This window comes from Corvus kubaryi, unplaced genomic scaffold (genome assembly GCF_017639235.1).
Source record: "Corvus kubaryi isolate FWS band 111438036 unplaced genomic scaffold, C.kubaryi_AGA036_p1.0 split3-37355, whole genome shotgun sequence".
Taxonomy (NCBI): Eukaryota; Metazoa; Chordata; class Aves; order Passeriformes; family Corvidae; genus Corvus; species Corvus kubaryi.
This window is the reverse complement of record NW_024582089.1, coordinates 398,825-413,596: the sequence shown is the minus strand read 5'-3', so window position 1 is coordinate 413,596 and position 14,772 is coordinate 398,825. Positions and strand designations below refer to the sequence as shown.

General features: G+C 56.0%; 1 protein-coding gene across 1 annotated transcript in view; it reads left to right on the top strand.

The window, feature by feature from the left end:
• The first annotated feature begins 3,930 nt into the window (after positions 1-3,930).
• Positions 3,931-14,772, top strand: part of PPFIA4 (PTPRF interacting protein alpha 4) — a 60,753-nt gene continuing 49,911 nt past the window's right edge. Inside the window, exon 1 of the mRNA XM_042015944.1 lies at positions 3,931-3,977. The gene's annotated coding sequence lies outside the window, so the exon portion shown is untranslated. The remainder of the gene's footprint in view (positions 3,978-14,772) is intronic.

Here is a 14,772-nt window from a genome sequence, read left to right as displayed (position 1 = left end):
GATCCCCCCTCCCAGTTCTCCCAGTGCTGAGGGGATTTCCTCCGCAGTGCTCCCAGTAACGAAGGTCCCTGAGGTGATCCCCCCTCCCAGTGCTCCCAGTAACGAGGGGATCCCCCCCGCAGTGCTCCCAGAAACGGGGAGCCGTGAGGTGATCCCCCCCTCCCAGTTCTCCCAGTAATGAGAGGGTTCTTCCCCGCAGTGCTCCCAGTAACGAAGGTCCCTGAGGTGATTCCCCCGCCCAGTTCTCCCAGTACTGAGGGTCCCTGAGGTGTTTCTCCCTCCCCCCACAGTCTTCTCAGTAACAAGAGCACTTCAGGAGATTCCCCCCGCTCAAGTCCTCCCAGTAACGAGGATCCCTGAGGAGATCCCTCCTAGTAATGAAGATCTCTGAAGTAATTGCCCCCTCCCAGTAATGGGGATGTTTGAGGGACTGCTCTCTCCTGGTTCTCCCATGCACAGGGGCCCTGAGGGGGCTTCCCCCCTGCCCCAGTCCCCCCAGTAATGGGGGATCCTAAGGGGATCCCCTCCAGTACTGAGGGTCTGTGAGGTAACTGCCCCCTCCCAGTCACCAGGGCGCTTGAGGGGATACCCCGCACACACCAGTCCTCCCAGTACTGAGGGTCCCTGAGGTAAACAGCACCCCTGTCCTCCCAGTCACAAGGGCCTTTAAGGATGCTGACTCCCCAGTGCTTCCAGTAATGAGGGCCCCTGAGAGGACCCCCAATACTGAGGGTCCCTGAGGTAAGTGTTCCCCCAGGTCCTTCCAGTCCCAAAGGCCTCTAGGGATGCTGGCTCCCTGGTGCTCCCAGTAGCGAGGGCCTCTGAGTAAGTGGGTCCCCAGTTCTCCCAGGAACATGGATCTCTGAGGGAATTGCCCCCCCGTCCTCCCTGGAACGAGGGCCCCTGAGGTAACTGTGCCCCCCCTTCACCCTCCGGTCCTGCCAGTAATGAGGGGTTCTGAGACAATAGCCCCTCCCAGTCATCCCAGTAAGGAGGGGCTCTGAGGGGATTCCTCTCATCGTCCCAGTAGGGAGGGTCTCTGAGGCAACTGGCCCCCCAGTAAAAAGGGTTCTGGGGTGATTGCAGGCCCCCCCCAGTGCTCCCAGTAGGGAGGAACTCTGAGGTAATTGTCCTGATTGCACCCCCCTGTTGGAAACAATAGAACTTTTAAATGATAATTTTAGTTAATGGTTTTAATTAGCTTTTAAATTAATTGTTTTAATTAATTATCACCTATATATAAAAATTATAAATAGTGTGTTATTCCTAAATTACTCTTCACCAGCATTTAGCAAAGTTGTCATGAGCCACTTCCATAGGAACACAGATTGGGAAAAGTACTGAGACTTGAAGTTTTGATAAACTAAGTCTGATACGCTTCAGTGAACAAAGCCTGAGAGAGAAGGATGTATTGGTGTGATTGGACACCTGAAATGTAGAATTTATGAATCACAAGGACATTTTGCAGAAACCTGAAGACAAAGAAGAGGCGAACAAAAACTCCATCTATGTGTTGGAAGTTCCTACTTTGCAAAGATACTAAGAAGACTAAAAAGATGGACTAATTAACATACAAAGTGAGAAATCAATAACCAATAGAGGATAGAACAGTAATAAATGAAAGAGAATTATGTAATTTAGAACAAATGAACTTTTTTTTATTTGCTAAAAATGTCTAAACAGGTGAAAAAGTTTTGTATTTGTGTTTCTGTAGAGGCTGGAACTCTGTTGGCCACAGAGACCCTGGCCAAGGATAAAGTAATGCCACTGACACTAAAAAGACAGTGTTGGAGGGGTTTATCCTGATGATTTCAGACGGTTTGGAACACTCCCAGGAGACACCCCCTGAGCAGTGCCCAGGCACAGCCCACACCAGGGATTCCCAGTGCTACCCACACTTCTGTGGTGGGAGCAGCAATGGGTGGCCACCAGCTGTAAACTGTATTTGCTAATTTTTGGGCTGAAATGGGTGCTTGGAGCTTGCTGAAGGAGTGGTGCCACCCCATGGGGGAGGAGTTGGTTCCAGGGGATCTGCAAAGGAAAATCGTGACTGGCAGCCCAAGGTCTGATGGCGATTTTGGGGCACGTGTCCCCCCGAGCGCTTGTGCCCTGCTCACATGGGGATCTGGGCACTGCCAGGAGCTGGCTGGGAGTCCTGCCCAGTCCTGGATGGCTAAACTGGGAGGCTGGTGGAATCCTGCTCCCCTCCTTTGGGATTTACACAGTGACCGAAGAGCCCAGCCCTGTCCGATTCTCCCTCAACGGCTCCGAACACCCCAGAGCACTGCATTCCCAGTTGTGCCCCTTTCCTACGAAACCTCAAGAGAGGACTGGAATGACAGTGAGATGCTTTCACAGCTGTGGTGTCAGATCTTGGGCCTCTCCAGAGCAGGATAAAGCACAAAATGTGGAGAAATCCAAAAAATCCACATTCCTTCTGCTTCCCTGGCATGGCCAGGAGCTCATACGTCCATAACCTCCCTTCCTGACCCTATTTCTCTCAGTGTTTCTTAAATACATAAAGAGCATTTTATCAGCAAGGAACGCATTCGATTGGGAAAACTTCTGATCATCCCAGGCAGGAAAGGCCACTCCTCGACAGAAACACTATTCCTAATGCATCTGTTCTTAAGGCAATGGATACGAATTAATGTGAATGGCAGTCAATAAACCAGATCCTGGTGCTTGCTGGCTGCAGCCACCTCTTTACTTGGAAACGTTTTCCTTGGACTATCCTATTCATCATTGGTATTTGAGAACTGTATCACAGTATTATTTTTAAAAAGTAAAGCTTATCTTGGCTTAGAAAACTCTGGCATGTGGAAAACAGATGAAATGTTCTTGGGATTGAAGGCAGTTGTTCCTGAGTCTGGCTGGCGGGTGGATCCAGCACGCTCCCTCCTCCCGTGGGTTGGAGGCATTTCTGTGAGACCTCCCCAAGGTCCTCCAGCAAAAATCCTGAGGATGAGCTCGATGTCCTTCCTGGAGAGAGGAAGATGCTGCTCTGTGATGATGCTACAGAAACCAGTTGTTCCCAGTGGGGTCACAGAAAGGAGCTCCTTGTTGGTAGGCTAGGTGAGGGCTGCTGAGGGATCCCAACGGCTGTGCCAGGGGCTGTGCTTCCAAGGACCCCAAATTAATTGTTTGTTAAGGATGCCCCTGGGCAGGGCAGGGTGATGGAGCAGGTTGGACTTTTGGCTGCTCCCGCTGCCGTTCATGTCCCAAATCCCATTTATGATGCTGAAGACTATCCTTGAGGGGAGCCTGGGGTGATGGTCCAGCCTCACACATCCTGAAATTAGGAGGGCTGACATATCTTGTCCCCCCGGGGTTCAGAACTGAGCCTTGCAGGGTGAGGAGGGGGCTGTGGCAGTCTGGGGGTCACTGCTTGGCCCCATCGCTGCTCCCCACATGGTGAGGGGGGAATGGGGCACCCCGGGCTTGGGACACCCCACAGCCCAGATCTCCTGCCTCCCTCCCTCCGGGGCTGGACAAGACCCCTGGGGAGTCCTGCCCCTAAGGAGGCTTTCAAACCCCGAAGAGGTTCCTGTTCCCCAGGAGAGTCCTCTGCCCATTCCAGGGGAGTTCTTGTGCCCTCAACAGAGTTTCCTGCTTCCACAGGGGCATTTCTGCCCCACCTCAGAGTTGTCTGTCCTCCCGGGGGGATTCCTGCCTCCCTAGGAGGTTTCTGCCCTCAAGGAGAGTTCCCTGGGGGGATTCCTGTCTTTCGGGAGAGTCTTTCAGTCCCCAAAGGGGAGCTCCTCTCCTTTTCAGGGGCATCCCACCCCAGGGAGGTTCCTGTCTCCGGGAGGACCCCCGGCCTCGGGTCCCGCCCTGACCCCCGGCCCCCCGCCCGCCCCCTCCCCTGGGGGCGTGGCCGCTCGGGGGCGTGGCCAGGCGGGGACGGTGACGCAGTGGGCGGGGCAGGGCGGGGCGGCAGCGGCGGCAGCGGCGGCTTCCAGCGACTTCGGCGGGCGGTGAGTGCGGGCGGGGCCGCGCTGCCCACGGGGGATGCTCGGCGCCGCGCGGGGCCGCCCGGGGGAGCTCTGCCCCCATGACCCCCGTGGGGCTGCCCGGGGGGTGCTCAGCCCCCCCCCCCCCCCCGGGGCCGGACCCGGAGGGCTCTACCCGTACTGCCTCCCCCGGCGATGCTCTGATGCCCCCCGAGAGGATGCTCGGCCCCCCCGGGGGGATGCTCAGTACCTCCGGTGGGGCTGGCCTCGGGCGGCTCTGCCGTTTTTGCCTCCCCCCGGGGATGCTCTGCCCCCCTGCCCCCCCCTTCCCCCCCGGGGATGCTCCCCTTTGCCCCCGGGCGGGGCTGCACTGGGGATGCTCGGCCCTGCCGTTCCCCGGGGGATGCTCTGCTCCCCCCGGAAGGGTCTGACTCACTCCGGGGGGGCTTCATCTCCCACCCCGTTCCCCCTTGGAGGGGGTGTCTGAGCTCCCCCATTTCCCTTGGGTTGAGTCTGAGCTGGGGGTTGTCATCCTCACCCCGAGGTGGGTTGGAGGGGGGGACTTGCTGTGCCCCGGCCTTACCCCCAGACCGAGGGTTTGAGCCAGGGTTGCTCCTTCCCGTCCGCTGGCCCCAGACCGGGGGCAGAGCCGGGGAGATGTGCTGCCCCATCCCCGCTGGGTGTGCACACAGCCGGGTGAAGGGTGGGCACATCCCCCCGAGGCTGCATGGTAAGGGGGGCAGGGAGGGGGCAGTGATTTCTCAACCCAGGAGAGGGGAGAGGGGGCCTTGATTTTCAGCTGCTCTCTGCCCCTGGCAGCCCCCCAAATGCTCCCAAGCTGTCCCTTTGCATCCCCTCCCGCCAGGTTCCACCTTACGCTGAGGGGAAGGCAGGAGTGCTGGTGAGCCTGGTCCTACTGTGGCCTTCTCCTGCTCCTCATTCTGATTTCCCAGTGCTGTCTCCTCCTGCCTTCCTCAGTGCTGCCTCCAGCCCTGGAGCATCCACCCAGTGCTGAGCTCTGTGTCAGCCCCACTGAGCATCTGCCTGGCTCCGAGCGCTGGGCTGGACCGGCTCGTGGGGTTGCTACCACACAGATGCTGCTGGAGCTCAGCACCAGGTAAATGCCTGCCAAGCTGGGCCAGCTTGGAACTGGGAAGATGCTCACGGAGCTGGTCCAGCCTGAACATGGGTCCATGTGCTTGGGGCTGAACCAGCAGAGCATCTGGCCAGCCTGGCCAGCTCCAGCTGTGCCCACACTGGTTCCCAGCCTCTGTTAGCTGGTGTCATCACGGCTGCTGCAAGCTGCCTTCAGACAGCACGATTTGCTCCTGAATAACCAGCCTTGAAGGGCTTGTTTATCCCCTAAATTGCATCATTAGAGCAGCAATTGGCTTAGGGAGCTGGGTTTTGTTAAAGCTGTGCAAACCCTTCTGGGGACGCCCTGGTTTTGGCCAAGTCAGGGTTGGCAAAGTGTTCATTTTAGCTTGTTTGCCACCATCTGCTGGATGCTGGAATGAGGTTCTCCTGGTGGGTTTGATACCACCAAGCCACTGTGTGAGCAGGAGCTGGTCCAGAGGCAAGTGTGAACTAGAGTTTGGGATGTGGATGAATGTGCCTGTGTCGTTTGGGACTTTCTTGGCTGTGGTGCTGCGCAGGCAGCAGGGGATGGAAAGTTGGTGTCTTTGTATCTCTGATGGTCTGGGAGTCTCAGGTACCTGTGCTCTTGGGGACATCCCAGTGTGCTGCTCCCTGCGTGTGCTGGTTGGGGAACAGGACTGATCTCTAGGGACTTCCCTGGAGATTTGTCACGGAGCCGTCAGCATAGGTCCCTGCTGCTGTCTCCCTGGCACCCCGTGGTGCACAGGTGCCTTCCCAGCTTCACTGCTTGCTCCTCCTGCAGCTCTTTCCCAGAGTCAGACCAGAGGTTGTCTGGGACCAGTGTCACCAGCGGCAGGGCAGGGGAGCCTCTGAACTGGCAGGTTCCTGAGACAGCAGTGGTGGGACTGATGGGCAGATCCGGCTTTCTCGAGTGGCCAGCTCAGCTGTGGCTTGGCAGATGTGGGATTAAACATCTCATCCCTGTGCAGCCTTGTGGCTTCATGGTTAACGGGTCTTGCTCCACACCAGTGGCTTGGTCCAGCTGTGCTTGCCAGCAGCTCCAGTGCAGATGCTGAGGGACTGGACCTGCTGGAGATTTGGGTTCCTGCCTGTCTCAGCTGTCTCAGAAGACACCAGGGGTAAAGCCCCTGCTGAAACCCTTCTCATCTGCATCTTTGGAGGGGCCTTTTTGCAAGCCTTATCCTTTGGGGCAGCTTGCACTGGGGGCTGGAAGTGAGGACAGGGATGAGGAGGAGGCTGAGTGAGTGTGAGTTGGTAGGTTGTGCTGTGCTGGGTGAGGCTGTGGAGGCCCTGAGTCAGTACTGGGAAAGAGCCTGACACTGGGATGGAGCTGGAAGTTCACACTGGAGCTGGGAGAGGCATCCTTGAAGCCTCAGAGGGAGCTTAACCCAAACTGGGGCCCAACTGCAAATGCCTCTGGAGGGCTCCACTCTGTGCAGATGGGGAGATGTTGACATGAGTGTCCATCCTCTGCTTGGGGAGTGCCATTTCAGGGTTTCCAGCAAAGCAGAAAGACACTGTATTCTTTATCTAACCTTGAAACCTTAATTCACAAATAATTTCCTCCTAAAGAATGCTTTGGTGAGCCAGAGGTTTCCCAGATGGCTCCCAAAAGTGAGCTGTGAGGTCTCTGGAGTATTAACTGGAGGAGAAGGCTGTTGAATCTGGTGCCCAGCTTCCCTCCCAGAGAGGTGTGAATGACAACCCCCTTCTTACAGATGATTTCTGGGATGTGCCAAGCACCAGGTGTGGGGTGACAGACCAGGCTGAGGGCTCTGCTGTGGGCTCTGTAGGTGGGTCCAAGCCTTGGCCAGGCTCCTGAGGGATGTGGTTGGGAGTTTTCAGTGCTTAAAGGCCTCCTCTGTGAGCAGACGAAAGGCTTGGAGGTGGGTGCCCGAGTGGGTGTGCTCACACGGGCTGGCATTTGGGAGGGAGGAGGGAAAATATCACATGAAACAACTGCAGTGTTGGGGGACAGGTCTGCGCTTGGGCCCATCTGGAGCAGAAGTTGTGGAAAATGATTCAAGGCTCTTTGCTAAAAAAAGTTGTGCTGATATAATTGGATTTTATTTCTGTTTGTGCTGTGGTCAAGCAGGTTAAAACCCTTGTGGGGACAGGGTAAAAGCCTTGAGTTCATTTGTAGGGTGAGGATGTCCTGAGGAATCAGGCTGAGAAAGCTGGGGCAGTTCAGCCTGGGGAAGAGGAGGTTGTGTGGAGACCACACAGCGTCTTGCAGGGTGTGAAGGGGCTACAAGGAAGCTGGGGAGGGACTCTGCATAACTGGAGTGACAGGACAAGAGGGTACACACTGAGAGAGAAGAGATTTAGATTAGATATTGGGAACGAATTCTTCCATGTGAGGGTGGGGAGGCCCTGGCACAGGGTGTCCAGAGAAGCTGCGTCTGCCCCATCCCTGGCAGTGTCCAGGGCCAGGTTGGACGGGGCTTGGAGCAGCCTGGGATCTTGCAAGGTGTCCCCCATGGCAGGGGTGGAATGAGCTGAGCTTTAAGGTCCCTTCCAGTCCAAACCATGCTGTGATTCTGTGGTTTTATGAATGAAGTGGGTGCTCATCTCTCTCTCATTTTTGTGCAAAGCTGTGCCTGGAGCAGCCCTGCTGCCCCTCAGCCCTGGGCAGCACTGGCAGGGCAGTGATTCCCATCCCACAGGAGCATCTGGGAGCTGGGTATCAGACCTTCTCCAAAAGCCACTGGCCAGGAGGGGACTGACCCTGTGTCCTCCACGTTGCCCTTCCCTTTGCTGAATCTTCACTCTGGTGTTTTAAGCAGCTCGTGAGTCGCTCAGCTCTGTAATCCTGCAGGACTGACAAGGCTGGAATTTATCTGAAATGCAGATTATTTTTTTTCTGCTCCTGGTTTTCAGTTCCTGCCACGCTTCTCTTAGCAAGCGCGAGGAGGTGCCGGCTGGGTGGCTGCCTTTAATTGCATCCAAAAATTAAAAAAAGAAGAAAACAAGTGGCAGATGAGAGCTCGTTTCCCCATCCTCCTGTCCGTGGCGAGCGGCTTCCAGGAGAGGGCAGTTCCCAGGGATTTTTGCTGCATGGTGCCTCTTCCCTGCAGCCCCAGCCGTGCCGAGCCCCTCGTGCCGGTGGTCCCGGAGGCAGAGCCATGCCGGGACCGTGGGGACCTGGGCCAGCTCCGCCGTGGGCAGGTGAGGCGTTGTCAGCGCGGCCGAGTGCTTTCAAATAGCGGCCGCGGGGATGTGCGGCAGGGAGGGAAGGAAGGATGGAGCCTCTTCCTGCCTGGACTCCACGTCCCGCCTTCCAGAGAGGGCAGCATCCCTCGCCAGGGCAGGGTGGCACGGCAGGGAAGGGGCCCCCTCCCGGAATTGCTGCCCATGCGGCAGGTGCATGCATTTAAACTTCTCATTTCCACCCTTTCCTGGTGGAAATGAATTTTCTCTGCAGTTCCAGATTTCCTCCTGGCCACATCGTGTTGTGATGTGAGGGGACAGGACGAACACTCTGCAGCTGTGGGGTGCCCAGGGGGTCCATAGCCGGGAGGAAGGAGCTGGGCTGAACACGGGATGGCTGGAGCCTGGGAGAAGGGGATGTCTGGCCCCCAACTCCCACCTTTCCAGAGTCTCATTAGTGCAGAGCATCCTCACATGGATTTTCTCCTGCCAAAGCCTGGCCTTTCTGGTTGCAGAATTGGGAAGGTGTTCATAGCCTCGCTGTGGCATTAACACAGGTGTCATAAACCTGATCTCAGGCCCTTGATCATGAGTTAAATAGGCTTGATGGTGGTGCCTAGAACTGCTCCCCATGCAGACATTCCCAGTGCCAGGGGCTGTGGGCACAGAGGGGAAAGATGGGCTTGTACAAAATCCATAATCCACTTAATCTGCCCTGTAATTCAGTGTCTGGCAGCTGTAACTAAGTAGATCTGGGCTTCTTTCAAGCATCTCCCCCAAACTGTTTTGCAGGAAGGAGTCAAAAAATGTCCAGAGGTTATTTTTGGCTGTGGCTGATTTACTCACACACCAATCAGCCAGGAGAGGAGTTATTCTGGTCCCACACTGCCCCACATAACACCAAGTGCCGTGTGCGGGTGTGATTTCCCTGGGAGACATTCGGAGATGATGCTCCTGTTTGTGGATGGGGCTCTCAGGAGCCACCTTGGAGGCTCCATGTCCTGTGAGCCCACTCGGGTCCTCAAATGAGACCAGAGCCAGGGGACATGGGCTCTGTGCCCTCCTGTCCCTGGGGATAGACCTGAGCCCTGTGTCCTGGGCTGGTGGAAAGCTCTGTGCCTTGCAATTCCTGCTCCATCCCTGGGTGAGCCTGGATTTGGAGAGTGCAGGGAGCTGTTTCAGGGCTTGTTTGGGCATGGCATCGTTTCAAGGCTCGGGCAGGGCCGTGGTGTCTGGGATGGTTTCTCTGCAGGATGTAGTGGCTCTGGTGCTCCTGGATTTTTCCTCCCTGTGTTTGCTTTCCCTGGCATGCTGTGAAGCTGCGCTCCTACTCTTGGGAAGGGGTGGTGGGAACGAAGTGTGAGGGTGGCACAGCCAAATCGTGCTTTTCTCCTGTACCTGCACAAGGGAGTGTTTCCCTGGGGCATTCCAGTGTGGCCACAGCTGGTTTCTGGCCGTGGATTGGGATCTGCCGGGTGGGAATCACTGGGAGGTGGCACTGCCGGTGCCTTTGCCATCCCACTGTGCTGGTGACGTGTTTCCCACCCGGCTGAGGATGGAGTCACTGTCGGCTGTGTCCCTGTGCAGAGATGCCGGCAGCAGCAGAGATCCCGTTCTTCCTGGTGCTGTGGGACTGGAGCATCAGTGTCCAGCCTGGATGCAAAGGGGATGGGCAAAGGGGACCCCATCCTCACATCTCCTGCAGCCAGGGCTGTATCTGCCAGCAGTTTGGGCTAAGACAGGCTGGGGAGGGTTGAAGAGGCCGTGTAGGGGTAGAGGAGCAGCAAACCGAAGCCTCTGAACGATGCATGGGGGTGTTGACCAACCCAAATTTTCAAGCTTTGCTGCTTGGAAAACCTGGCTGTGCTAGAAAGTGGATGAGTGGAAGTTCTGTGGAGAGCTGCTGTCCGTGCTCCTCCCCAGCATTGCAGCACCTGGAAGCAGATGTGCCTTTACTGGGACATGGGATGGAGTCTCGGGTCACTGCCAGCATCCCTTGGAGAGCCTCCTCCCAGAACTCTTCCGGTGGCTTGGGCTCTTCATGCACCACGTGCTCAATAACGTGGCTTTACTCATTTTAACCCATCAGGTTTTAGTTAGAGCCAGAAGGCTCATCTCTCCTGACCTGAGCTGTCTTTCCTTTGATGCCAGATCCAGAAAGGATTTGCTTTGCTGCTGTTACCTGTCTGACATCCAGATGTGCCACCCAGAGAGCAGCTTGCGTTTGATGGAGAGAGAAGATTCTCTCTCCTTCTCTGCAGCATCAAAACCTGGATGGTAATAACTCAATTACAGCCAACACTTTGGGCTGCAATATTAAAAAAAGAGCATTTTTTCCTGCTTTTGATCATCTGCTTCTAGTTAGTTTAGTTAGCAGACTTTCACAGTGGCCATTTTTGGAGTTGGCAGCCAGAGCATCCCTGCAAGCAGAAATGGCTTTTGTTACGTGTGTCCTTCGTGTTTTCAGGTTTATGGAGAAATTTTGTCTCCTAAACTGAGGCTGCCACGAGCCCCAGCCCTGCTGATCAGTGCCTGGCTCTCCGGGAGCGCCAGTGTCGCTTTCAAATCACACATTGACGATAAATCTCATTCCGAGTGCCCTGCAGCAAATGGCATCAGCCTGCACGGGGAGAGCTCTCCCACACGTCCTCCTGCTGCCTAAAAATACCAGTGCTTGAATTCTCCAGTGACTTGGCTATTGCCCAGCCTCCATTCCTTCCTGAGATACTGCTCATGGCTCGGTGCAGGACATCTGCTGCACTCCCGAGGGTCACACTCTGTCCTCCAGATTTGGCCTTTAGGTAATGCAGCAGCTGGGTCAATTTGGGGGTAAATGAACGTTTATTACCTTCACTCTCTGTGCTGTGAGGTGTGTTCATAGTCAGGGGTGTGGGGTGCAGGAGGGAAACAATGGCCTCTGGTGGCCACTGAGGGCCCATCTCATTGAGGAAAGGATGAGTTTTGGAGACTTCATGTAGCATCAAGCAAAATACCCTCAAAACCCTTTGTTAACTCTGTGTGTGTGTCCTGGAAGTCTGTTCCATCCTTTGTAAATGCACAATTTACCTTTCCACATCTGGCTTTGAGACATGGGATACAGAAAAGGTAGCCAACTGCTTTGCTTCGAGAGCCAGGTCTCTGTTCAGTGGGTGAATGCAGAGGGCTTGCTGGTGTTTCCAGTTCACACTGGGCACTGGGCAGGCTGGTGTGCAGGCAGCAGGCTCTTGTCTCCAGCAGCCTCCAGCCTCTTGACCCCGCTGGCCTGTGGTAGAGCAGGGAGAGCTCATCACTTGAACTATGAATGAAGCCAAGGGCTGATGTCACGTGCTGTGATCTGGGGGGGGAGTGACAAACTGGCTTTGTGGCACCGACAGGGATTCGGGAGCAGAGCTGGGTGTGATGGATGTGCAAACTGAAGTTCAGCACAGCTGGGAGGAGCTGAGCTGTAAAACAGGGGTGATGCTCTAAAGGGATGTGTTTCTTTAGGAGACCTTGGATTGAAGGTATTTGGATTTTCCTGTCTCCATCTCCATGTGGTCGCCCTGTATGCTGCTGGGAAGTTCATTAGGGGGCTGGAATGCAGCAGTGGAGGAGCAGGAGCTTGAGAGCATTCACAGGGCTGGCTGATCGCTGGGAGCCCTATACCCTGCTGCAACGTGGTCACGCCATGGACACAAGCACTGATATTTTCCCCAGTCTTGCCAAGAAAACAATGTTTATTTTCGAGGCTGGAGAACAGTCACCAGCCCCACCAGCTGGCAGACACTGGTTGCCTGATTTCCTCCCTTCTCCACTGCAGCTCGCAGGAAATCCAACCACTGGATGCCAGGGAGGGGCTGTCACTGCCCCGGGCTGGGGACAAATGGAGTCACCCATCAGGAAGAGCCACCCTGGTCTGTCAGACCAAGGTGTGTCAGGTCCTCCATCACTCCCTGCCTGGGCTTTCTCCTTCCAAGGACTCTTGGCTCCTCATGGGCTGCCCTGGGGTGCCTCAAATTGCCAAAGCCCTGGTGTGGGGAAGGAAGCAGAAGGATCTTCCCATGCTGCTGCCTGAACCTGGAGCTTTCTCCATTTTCTCTCAGTGCAGATGGGGAGTGCACACCAGGAGAGCGACATTGGTCAGCTCCTGTGTGGTCACTTGTGAGCTGGACATTTGTCTGAGTGTGTTCTCCCAAAAGTGTGAGAATTTGCAGGATTTATCCCCAAATCATAGAATCAAAGACTCATAGAAGCATTTAAGTTGGAAAAGACTTCCAAGATCAACAAATCGAACTTTTGACTTAATACTACCATGGCCACTAAACCGTGATCAGAAGCTGCTTGTGAGCACCCAGTTTAACCAGTCCCTGGGGCAGCTGGGACCTTCATGGTTTCTTTTTGCCCCTGTCCATCCTGCCTGGCTTGAATTGAGGCTGATCACGCTGAGGCAGCTGCTGAGTGCACTTGGTGGTACCCAAAACTTCTGTAAATATGAGAGGACTCCTGGGCCCAGAACAGGTGCCGATGACACCAGTAACCAGAGCAGGCTGGCAGGGGAGAGCTGGTCCAGACTGGTGGTGGGAGGAGGACGCTGAAGGTGATGGTGGCCACTGGGATGGCTTTACTGCCTCTGTATTTTCCTCTGAAGGTGATGGTCTGGGTTTGGAAAGGTCCAACCTCTGTGCAGGCACAGCTCCCAGCTCCCTGCTGCCCTCGACCTTACTTTGGCAGGAAATGTGTGAGGTTTGACTCTCACTTCTTCTTGCTTCCCCAAAAGTGAATCTTATCAAATTCGAAGGACTGTGGCCACACCGTGGGTGTGAATGTGGGGCAGAGCAAGGCTGGGCTGGAGAAGCCGGGGCCGTGCCCGGGGTTCTGCCGGGCGGGAGGTGGAGCCGTGTGTCCCCAAACGCAGCTCCTGGGAGGCGCTGGAGGGAGATGCCAAGAGAGGAGGATGCTGCCGGGAATGCGAGCGGCTCCTGCTGCAGAATTGCTGTCGCGGCAGCTGGGGCGATGCCGGAGGGATCAGCAGCAATGGAGCAGGGACGGGCTTTGTGTCGGCGCTGGGAGAGCGGGGCCAGCGCGGCTCCGGCCCGGCCTCCCGGCGGGGATGGAGCTGCCTGGGCTGGGAGCGGGCGGTCCCGCAGTGCTGCGTGACAGCGGCAGCGACACAGCCCCGACGCTCCCCTCGCTCCCGTGCTCAGCCCCTCTGCGGGCGGCTGGTCCCTGGCGGCTCGCAGGGCTGGGTGTTCCCTCCTGGTGATGCCGGCTGCTTTCCCACTCGCCCTTCTGGCGGCTGCGGTCCCGGCTGTGCTGCTGGCGCTGCAGGTGCCCAGGGGAAGCGGGAGCGTCCCTGTCCCTGTCCTCGAGCGGGCACAGCAGGGGTGGCGTGGAAGGGGTGACTGGAGAGGAGGATCAGCGTCTCTGGAAGGATGGTTCAAGATCCAGAGGGATTTAACTGTGTCTCTTCGGGACTCGTCTGGGGTGGGGGATATCCCGGGGCTGCTGTCACCTGCAGTGCTGTCACCCTCCTGACAGGCACAGCCTCTCAGGACCCCAAATTCCTCACAGGTCACCCCAGGCACAGCTCCGGAGGTCAGCCCACTCCTGTGGTCACCAGGGTGGCTTTCAGAGCCATTCTCGGGTGGTTGCTCCCCCACTTGTTCTCCATCTGTTCAGCTTTCCCCGTCATACCCCTGTTCTCATCACTCATTATTTCTCTCCAGGTGAAGGCATTTTAATAACAGCTGACATTTCAGCCATTTTTCAGTAATTTCCTTTCTTCTACTTCAATTTTCTTCATCTTCTTCATAACTAGGAAGCCTTTCTTTGTCCTTGGCCAGAGGGGAGGTGTCTGTTATTGCCTCTGTTATCATATTCCAGGAGGTTTGATCGGGTTAATGAAAATCCTTCTGTTTTTCTTGTGTTGCTTCCACTCCCATCTTCTTTAGCCTGGTTTCTTAAGGAAATTAAACCGAAGGCCTTGTTGCATTGTGGCCTTTTCTCTCCCCCTGCTTGCTCTTGAGTGTGTTGGTCTCTGATGGGAGGGAGAGCTCGGAATGCTCAAAGGTTTGTGATGGCTGTTGGAGAGGACAGAGCCGGGGAGACCCCAGAGGGACGTGGGGCACGGAGCCAGTGGTGCAGGGTGGGGCTCACTGCTCAGAGAACAGGGCTGTGAATTCCACCAGGAATGTGAGGGACAGCAGGGCTGTATCCCCCAGCCCAAGAGCTGCGATAACAGGCCACATCACCGGGCTATTTGTGCTGTGCAGCTGCTTTTCCTGAGCCCACGAAGGGATCCACAGGAGGATCCAGGCTCACAAATGCGGGGTTGGCCTGGGATTTGGGAGCCCTGGGCTGTGTTTGCAGGTGCAGACTTGTGTGTGGCTGTGCTCGAGGGCTTTTCCTGCAGCAGCAGGAGCTGCAGCTGCTTTAAGCTGATCTCCCGGAGTGTGAACTGCAGTGACAGGGGAGCCAGAGGAGATTTTCTGCTCCTGCCCATGCTACAGCAGGGAGAAGCAGTAGAGCTTTCCCAGTGGCTGCTGCAAAATCTGGTTTCTCTGGTAGTAAT